Source organism: Ranitomeya imitator, chromosome 2 (assembly GCF_032444005.1).
Source record: "Ranitomeya imitator isolate aRanImi1 chromosome 2, aRanImi1.pri, whole genome shotgun sequence".
In the NCBI taxonomy this organism is placed as follows: domain Eukaryota; kingdom Metazoa; phylum Chordata; class Amphibia; order Anura; family Dendrobatidae; genus Ranitomeya; species Ranitomeya imitator.
The window spans coordinates 32498150-32508833 of record NC_091283.1 but is presented as its reverse complement, the minus strand read 5'-3'; positions in this window follow the sequence as shown (position 1 = coordinate 32508833).

The following is a 10684-nucleotide window of genomic DNA, read 5'->3' as shown; positions in this document are numbered from 1 at the left end:
CCCTTCAGGACAGGTGTTACATTATCACTAGTCACACATAAATATACATTATATATATATATACACACATATTTCACCACATGCTCACACCGAGCACTGACAATTAAAGGAGAAAACCCAGAACAGTGTTGGGATTGTACTGCTTTTATAGTAATTCTATATCACCCCGCTATAAAGGCGTTCTTATATTCACCTCCATTTTACCGATACCTTCAGCATTATCCAAGATGACATAGGATTAGATCACATCTATCCAAAGGTTGAGATAGAGAGATAATAGATAACAGATAGATAGATAGATAATAATAGAGAATAGATAACAGATAGATAATAGATAGATAATAGATAACAGATAGATCGATAGATAATAGATAGATAGAAAGATAATAAATAATAGACAGATAATATGTAGATATATAATAGATAGAAATGTAGATAATAGATGATAGAAAGATAATAGATGGATAGATAATTCATAGATTATAGATAGATAGATAGATAGATAATAGAGAGATAGATAGATAGATAGATAGATAGATAGATAGATAGATAGATAATTTAAAAAAATTAAAGCAGCACAAAAAATAACAAGTAGGATGCAAGGCCCCCAGGCATATACCAAACCTTATGTAGACATTAAAAAAATGGAGGCAGCACACCGTTCAAAGTGAAAAATAGAAGAGCTTCTGTTTAATAGCCCATCATGGCTATTAAGTCGAAACGTCGTCGTGATGGGCTATTAACCAGATTTTTCACTTTGAACGGTGTGCTGCCTCCATTTTTTGAATTTCTAAAAGATAGATAGATTGATAGATAGATAATAGATATATAATAGATAATAGATAAATAGATGATAGATAGATACTATATATGATAATAGTTACATAATAGATAGATAGATAGATAGATAGATAGATAGATAGATAGATAGATAGATAGATAGATAGATAGATATATGATAATAGTTAGATAATAGATAGATAGATAGAAAATATATGATAATAGATAAATGGATAATAGATAGATAGATGGATAATAGATAGATAATAGATGATAATAGATAGATAGATAGATAGATAATAGATGATAATAGATAGATAGATAGATAGATAATAGATAATATATGATAATAGTTAGATAATTTATTATATATTTATTATAATAGATAGATAATAGATGATAATAGATAGATAGTTCTAGCACTGCCTATGCAAATCACACCAGTCAGAATGAAATGTCATAGATTAGGAGTTAGCGGTAGGGTTAGACTTAGGACTATGCTTAGATATAGGGTTAGAATTAAGGCTAAAGATAGGGTCATGTCCAGGGTGTCACTATGTACCGGACTGAATTAAAGGAGAGGGGCCTAAAACTGTCCCTGGAACTGGGACCCTCACTATCTCAGGGGTACTCTTGATAGTAGAGAGGCCTGGGTCCCCGACCTTACTAAATGCACACTGAACTAGTTCCTCCCCACCCAGGGAGGTATGGTGCTGACGTGAAACGGATAGCACAAACCAGACAGACAAGGGAAACAGACTGGGATGAAAGGAAACTGCAATCATAAAAAAACACTCATGAAACAATAAAGTCGAAATCAAGGGAACAGTAGGCGCAACCAACCAAATGGGAGAGGATAAGGAAATACACACACTACCAAAACCACACAGATAACTCCTAGAGAAAACACCAGCAGACTGCCTCAGGGAAGGACTACTCCTTCACCTTCACACTGGGTAGTTGTAAGCTACCACCAGCAGGGAACAGAGGCAGCAGGGAGGTTTAAATAGACGCCCCTCCAGAGGGATAGGATCGACCAGATAGCAAAGGGAAAACAACTGCTGTATAAAAAGGAGTGGACAAAACTTGTTATGCAAAAAAAGTAATGAAAAACAAAATGCTATAAAAAATAACATTTTTTTTATTTGATGTCTCAATTCTGCAAAAAGTAGAAAAACACTATAGAATCAAAGGGTAAACTATAATTTCACCACTATTTTCCTGAAAGCCCAATATAGATGCTTGGTGATTAAGTGGTTCAATATTTGACTGATGGAAGGGACTCAGGGATTGCTAAAGTTCACAGTTTAGAGGGTGCAAAAAAATCCCTTCACTTTCCTTAGGGGGTCCTGGTAGCCCACAGCACAACCCTGTCTCCTGTGGTAGTATAGACAAATAATAGAGTGGAGGTGGGCACACGCAGGCCATACAACCCCATTCTCCGGATGGGTGGGAGTCCCAGTGGAAGGACCCACAGCGATCGGGAGGATGACACCTAATGCTATTTGTCATTGACTCACGAACTGTACACTCATGACATCATACATCGATGCTCACGCTTTCAGCTGTCCTAGCAGGTATATGTGATGTCTAAAAGTAATATATATATATTGGTTTTTGTTTGCTTTTATGCTTCCGCTTTAGCAAACTAGATGTCATGTTGTCCTAAAGTGATCCCAGAAACAACATCTGTCAATCTGTCATGTGAACACTAGATGGCGGCAGGCCCACGTTGTTCTCATGCGGCGGGCGGCTCACCGACTGCGTTTCCTCCTTGTCATATTTCTTAGAAAATGTGATTGTGCCGTATTGTGGTATGGATATGTCCATGATGAACACCATTGTGCGGTATAAGTCATACACATATAGATGAGTCACTGCATGCACACAGGACCATCTTTATTTTTCACTCATAGTACTGATGGTTGTCTTCAGAAACAGTCAGCAAGTTTGCTGATAGTTTACATTGAAGAGAGAAGTGCTGAGTGCTCTCATCCATCTTTAATGGGTCTTACTCTTTTTTCCCCCTTTCCAAGATGCTTGCGCCAATTCCTTATGCCATAGATAACAATATAGTTTCTTTAGTTAAGTGAATCCTGCACAATTACCAACACTGAAGTTAAAACTTTAGTCCTGCACTCAGTCCCACCCTGGACCAGCCCGAACCGTTTGGAAATAAGGTGGGTGGAGCACCTTGGGGCCTCACAATGTGTGAGGTGCATACTGAGGTGCACTGTGTGGCATTATTATCTGTGTAGTGGCTATGGGGTCATCATCATACTGTGACTGGAGTCATCATACTGCGACTTGGGTCATCATACTGTCTGTGGGGACTATAAGGACATTGTCACGCTCGGACACGGGTAAGTCCAGTGGACAACACAGCATACAAATCTGATGTAAAAGGTAGAGGAAGGTCCTAATAGTAGGGAGACCTCCTGACACCAACCTGTGCCTGTCCCAAAGCTCCCCTAAAGCCCTATACGAGTCCTTTCCCCCGCCGCAGTCTTGTGCCCAGTCTCTGATTGTCACCTCAATATACCCTGGCTAGTGCACTGGCCAGCAAGGATGCTAGCCTCACTACTGCAAATGGCACAACACAGGGGAAGTGACAAACACACAACAAAGAAAGAAGGAAGAAATACTCAGCTCCAAGCTCTGCTGCTAAGCTCCACAGCAGCAGAGAGTACGTCACCAGGAATCTGAACTCCCACAGCAGCAACCCCACCGGCACAGGAGAGCCCCACACAACTAGCTGGTCCGCAAAGATGTAACTCTATTACCGACGATCAGCTGATGGATCATGTGACTATTTAAAGGAAAGTGGGCGTGGTCACCAACCAACATCAGCTGACCAACCTAAAAGAACAGCCAGCAAGAGACGAACATTAACTCTTGCTGGACCAAAAGGAAAAAAAACATTTAAATATCAGCAGAACCAGAGCGGCAGGGCCGGCGTCAGCACCCGGCACAGCGGGCAAATGCCGGGGCCCTAGAGAGAGAGGGGGGCCCACTGCTGTCATAGATACAGCTGGGAGAGCAGAGCAGGAGATAACATGCTCTCTCCGCCCACAAAGTCACTGCTGGCTGCGTTCTCTTAACCCCTATGTGCCAGCTCTGACACAAGCATCTTCTCACTCAGTCAGTGCAGCCAGGCAGGCACACATAGGGGTTAACAGAAGGCAGCCAGTGTGACATTGTGGGCGGAGAGAGCACATTCTCTGCTCTCCCCCCTGGGTGGCTGCAGACAGTGCTGAAGTTTATCAGGCAGATTCCGGAGGAGCTCCGTCCTACCAGTGACTGAGTGAGTGCTATGGTATCCAGCAGTGGTTGCAGTTGTGGCTCAGTCTGCTGCTGTCTGTCTCCGCTGCCTAAAAATGTGGGTGAAGTCTGGAGGAGCAGCTGGTGGGGTGCAACCTGTAGCCACCCAGCTCACCCAGAATACATGCATGCTGCACCAAACCTGCACCAGTGGGGTAGGAAGAAGCTTAACCCCTTCCCATCTGTATGAAGGTTATTGCTAAACCTTAAAGATAACAATCCGACCCGCATAAATGGGGTTAACCAGATGCCAGGAGGAAGGGGAGCTGCTGCCATGGATAAATCTGAGCTGTGGGCTGTACGTTGGGGCCCCGTGGCCCCAGGCTGGTGACTGGAGGGACTCTGCCCAGTGTTGGCATGTGGGTGATTTCTGCTCCGGAGTCTCAGCTTCTCTCCTCCACATCACACTGTGCAGTCACAGCAACATTGGTTGTCTCTGTCCAGGTCCCAGCAGCTGCCACTGCTCCCACCAAGGACATGGCATCACTTAACCCTTCCCCTGCAGCCACCGGCATCAAATCCACATTATTCCTTGATTAAATCAGGTTCCAACCCAATAGAGGAGCAGACATTTCCTGCTGCCATTAGGGTCTGGGACGGGGTGACATTGGCTGCCCTGCTACTCTGTAGTGGGGGGTGACAAGTGTAACATGGGGTAACGATGACAGAGAAATGCACAGGATAATAGTGAGAGCGACAGAGGGCAGTGTATGGTATGGAGCAGTCAGGGGGTGGGCTGCAGGATCCCCCCATACTGTACATGACTGCTCGGGACAGGGAGGCGTTTAATGAGCTTCTAATGACGGGGCACTAATTGGGTCATTAGGGTTTGTGGAAAGGATTCAGTATCAGGTCCCTCATTAATGCCCGAGCCGCCTGTTACTTTGTAGCACAGATCTGTTGGGGCCGCAAAACCAAACAACGTTGTTTATGTAGAAAAGTCTTTGTTTCATAGAAAAACTCAAAACAGAAAAGCACCTCTCCTGTATGTATACACTGCACAGCACCTTTCCTCCTGTATATATACACTGCACAGCACCTTTCCTCCTGTATATATACACTGCACAGCACCTCTACTGTATATATACACTGCACAGCACCTTTGCTCCTGTATATATACACTGCACAGCACCTTTCCTCCTGTATATATACACTGCACAGCACCTCTCCTGTATATATACACTGCAGAATTTACAATAGCTGTCACTCATGTAAGAAGTGAAATCTGGCATTGTACTATACATTTCTCTGCCGTATCTGGGCATCATAAATCGGGGTATGTGTTAAAGGGGGGGGGGCCCACTGAGACTCTTTCGCCCGGGGCCCTCGAAAACCTGGAGCCGGCCCTGAAGAGCGGCCACAAATCCAATAATGAATCATCACAGACATCATACTATGAGTGGCAGGGCCGGCTCCAGGTTTTTATGGGCCCTGGGCGAAAGAGTCCCGGTGGACCCCTTTAACACATACCACAATTCATAATGCACGGATACAGCAGAGAAATATGGGTATAGTACAATGCCAAAGATTTCACTTACTTCTTACATTACATGAGTGATATCTATTGTGCATTCTACATTAGCTCAGAAACCGGACAGTATATTCCTCTATACAGAATAATGAGCCCCATATATTGCTCCAAACAGAATAATTAGCCCCATATATTGCTCCAATCAGAATAATGAGCCCCATATATTGCCCCGTACAGTATAATGGCCCCATATAATGCTCCATACAGTATAATTGGCACCACATAGTCCTCTATACAGAATAATGAGCCCCATATATTGCTCCAAACAGAATCATGAGCCCAATATTATGCTCCATACAGAATAATGAGCCTCATATAATGCTCCATACAGTATAATGGGCACCACAGAGTGCTCCATACAGAATGAGCCGCATATATTGCTCCATACGGAATTGACCCCATATAATGCTCCATACAGTATAGTGAGCCACATATAATTGTCCATACAGTATATGATGGGCCCCATCTATTGCTCCATGTATAATGGGCCTCATATAATGCTCCATACAGTATAATGGGCACCACAGAGTGCTCCATACTGAATGAGCAACATATATTGCTCCATACAGAATTGCCCCCATATAATAATGCTCCATACAGTATAGTGAGCCACATATAATTCTCCATACAGTGTATGATGGGCCCCATCTATTGCTCCATATATAATGGGCCTCATATAATGCTCCAAACAGTATATGATCGGCTCCATACAGTATACTGAGTCCCATATATTGCTCCATACAGAATGGGTCTCATATAATGCTCCAAAAATAATTGGCCCCATAAGATGCTCCATGTATAATGGGCCCCATATAATGCTCCATATATAATTGGCCATATAAAATGCTCCATATATAATTAGTCCCATAATAATAATAATAATAATCTTTATTTTTATATAGCGCTAACATATTCCGCAGCGCTTTACAGGTTGCACACATTATCGTCGCTGTCCCCGTTGGGGCTCACAATCTAAATTCCCTATCAGTATGTCTTTGGAATGTGGGAGGAAACCGGAGTACCCGGAGGAAACCCACGCAAACACGGAGAGAACATACAAACTCTTTGCAGATGTTGTCCTTAGTGGGGCTTGAACCCAGGACTCCAGCGCTGCAAGGCTACTGTGCTAACCACTGCGCCACCGTGCTGCCCATAAGATGCTTCATATATTATTGGCCCCATATACTGCTACATATTGAATTGGCCCCATAAGATTCTCCATATTAAATTGCCCCATATAATGCTCCCTATATTATTGGCCCCATAAGATACTCCATATAGAATAAGCCCCATATATTGCTCCAAATATTAAAAATACACCGTCGGCGTCTTCCTGCTCTCTGTGCTCCACTGCTCAGGCAGAGGGCGCGCACTGGTGACATCATCGCGCCCTCTGACCTGAACGTCACAGTCAGAGGATGGAAGACGCTGCAGTGCTGGAACCGGGAGAGGTAAGTATCGCAAGTGCCGGGGCCCGGAGCAGGCGGGGGTCCACTCGCGGGGGCCGGTACTATAGCGCGCCAGTGTCCCCGACGGCGAGTGGGCCCCCTGCCTGCTCAGGGCCCCGGCACTTGCCCGGGTGCGCCGGGTGCTCACGAGTGGGGATATTATATTGTGTGGGGTCATCATGTTATGAGTGGGGCTATCACACGGTGTGTGGGGGCTGTAGGGGCATCATGCAGTGAGTGGGGGCAACCTATTGTGTGGGGGCTGTGAGGGCATTGTACTGTGTGTAGGGGTTATGGGGACATTATACTGTGTGGAGGGGCTGTGGGGACATTATACTGTAGGGGGCTTTAAGGGCATCACGCTTTGCGGAGGCTGTGGGGACATCATACTGTGTGGGGAGGGCTATTTGAACATTATAATGTGTGGGGGGCTTTGGGGAGATCATACTGTGTTTCTAGACTTTTGTGACATTATACTGTGTGTGCGGTGCTGGTGGGACATCATACTGTGTGTGGAAACTGGGAACATCATACAGGGTGGGAGGCATGTAGGGGCATTATACTGTGTGTAGGGGCACTTTGTGGGAATCATACTCTGTGGGGGCTGTGGGGAATGCACTGGGGGGCTTCTTTGGGGGCATCATTACTGCATGGAGCCTATAACGGGCATCATACTGTGTGTGGTCACACAAAAAGCACTGGTCGAGGTTAGGGGGATTGGCTTAACATAAGAAATAATCTCAGAGTGCTCAATACATGTCGCTCTTTCCTGTCTTTCAAAGTTGGGGGGCATCAGTCAGCCCTTCCTATACGCTGCTAATATTGAGACCTGGACACCATGTTTGGACACCCGTCATTGTCGTTGCTGACGTCCAGGAGGTAATTATGAGATTCCCTAGGAAATTGACACAAAAACAACCCCAGCAGGTGCACGAAAGAAGAACACCACGTCGCCGTGTATCGAAATCCCTTCAGCTGGGGGCAAGTGTCAGCAGTTCAAGGGTTAAAGTGAGCAGAGCTCCAGTTTTCCTTCACAGCTGTGAAGTCATAAATGTAAGAACCAACATTCGGGGGAAACCTGCAGTTACCACTAGAGGGAGCTCACTGCATGCCGACTGATTGCTGAGTGCGAGTATGCAGTGAGCTCCTGAGCTCCCCCTAGTGCTGACTGCAGGAATCTAATATTTATGTGATCAGGAAATAAGGAGCTCTATGTAACAGAAACTGAGCTCTAATTAATTTCTGGGGGAATTTTTTTTTCTTAAAAGCATGAATTTGGAGATAAAAATCAGTTTTGCAATTTGGGTTCATTAAAAATGTTGCACCATTTGGCTCTTACAGGATCATTGTTTCCTGCACATTCAACTCTGGTGTGGTCTGTGGTCATAAATCAGCCGAGAGCAGCTTAAAAAAAACGACTGATAAAGGAGCGAGAAACTCTCCGACTGGACCGTCAGAACGAGCTCGCTGACAGATTCTCAGACAACTCATTCCGCAGCCGGCAATAGATGGTGCAACATTTGTAAAAACACCCAATGACAAAAAATATGCCAGCACCTGAGAATATATGGAGGCCAAGAGACACCGATCTCACAAGACTGGACTAAATCTGTAAATCAGACACATCACTTGTGATCCCGTCTTAAAGAACACTTCACACTTAAAGGGGTTCTCTGTTTTTTTATACACCCTTATAGGGTATTAATAGAGGAGGGGGTCATCTGTTCAGGGTCTTCATCTCATGGGTTACAAAGAATGTCTGTCTATCTGAGGGACCTGTCCTGGAGTAGAGAAGACATCCCATTGATTAATATGGCCGCTGTGTAATACTTCATGTCACCTCTGGGGGCACTGCAGGGAAATTGAACACTTGCTTTCAGGTTTCCTTACAGGTTACAGATGATCACTGGCGGTCATAGATACAAGAGAAGCTGAGGTCATTCGATTCTTGAAGTGGAAACTTCCTTTAAACAAGAAGGACCAATATATGCACCGTATGTGCATGGAGCCTATATGAGGCCGATCGCTTGGAGTTCTAGTAGGACCCGTCCCTTTAAGATCAACTTAACCTACAACAAATTGGGGTTGTCCAAAGTGGGAAACGTCTTAGTGGATAAACTCATCAATATCTGCAATCACAGGCCACGCGGCTGAATAACCTCCTCTTGGGCCGACATTGGTCCTCCACATGGTCATCCGACCTTTCACGAGCCTCCACTAGAGGGAGCATGGTCCACGCTCTGTTACTGTTCAGGTCAATGTTCAAGAGTAGGGAACAGATTCCTAATCTCCCTCTAGGGGCAGCAGAGGGTAATATCACGCTGTCTTGTGAATCTACGTCTTTGCTGGGGATTTGGAGCTCTGTATTGAAAATTACTCAGCACGTTCTTAGAGTTTTGCTTAAAGGGACAACATGAGATTAGAAAGAGCGCCCCCTGCAGTTTATACCTCTACCCCCTCTAAGTCCAGAATCAGATCAAATATGGCCTCTGTCTTCCAAAAAACAGCGCCACACTTGTTTACAGGTCATACCTGGTATTGCAGCTCAGCTCTATTGAAACGCATGGTAATGAGATGCAATACCACACAAAACCTGTAGGCAAGTGTGGCGCTGTGATATTTCAAACGCTTTAACCTTCATTGTATATTCCTGTTTGGACTGAGACATCCTTCCTTTCCATCTTCAAAGACTCATCACTTTTTTTTTTTTCATCATTAACCTTGAAATTTTAAGTTTTTTTATTATCTTAATATTTTTTTAACTTCTTTTTTTTTTTTTTTACATTTTATTTTTTTTCTTTAATTATTGGGTGCCTGAACGGACGCCTGGATTGGATTGTACCAATTAAATGCCACTGACAGTGGCGTCTAAGGAGTCAAACAGGAGAGATAGGAGCCTGATAATGTGTGCGAACTGTAAAGCACTGCGGAATATGTTGGCGCTATATAAAAATAAAATGATTATTGTTATTGCATCATGTAGCAAGAAGGGGTTAATCTTGATTAAAGGTGCTACGGTGCACTGGACGTGGCACAGCGCCATACACTGTTTAGTGGCCGTGAGTGGTACTGCAATCTCTCCTATACAAGTGAATTGGAAAACAGATTGCAGTACCACTTATGACCACTATACAATGTACGGCGCTGTGCTCTAATGTTGCACATAGGCTCCAGCAATCAACTAATTAACGGGGGTGTAGGGAGTTGGACCGCCACTGATTTGATAGCGGAGACTTATCCTAACGTTTGATCTGACTTTCCCGCTATGTAATACATTTTTTTTTCCTGGAAACCGGTTATCAGATTTTTAAAGCACAGCTCCCTGGCTGCCCATGTTGGTAGCTGGCATCACTATAGCCACTGAAGGGCCCTCATACACTAGACCATAGATACTATGATGTTATGCTACCAGGTTATAGAAAATGATTATTATTTGACTATGGGGGGGGGCAGAGGTTACAGCCACACTTGGCCCCAAGGGCCGTAAAAGGGACCAGATGAAGAGACATGGCGAATGTGAGACTGATTTCTGGCTTCAAGTTACGCCACTAGTGACAAAATTCACCTTTTATAATGGAAAATCATTAGAAGAGTCACAGCTCCA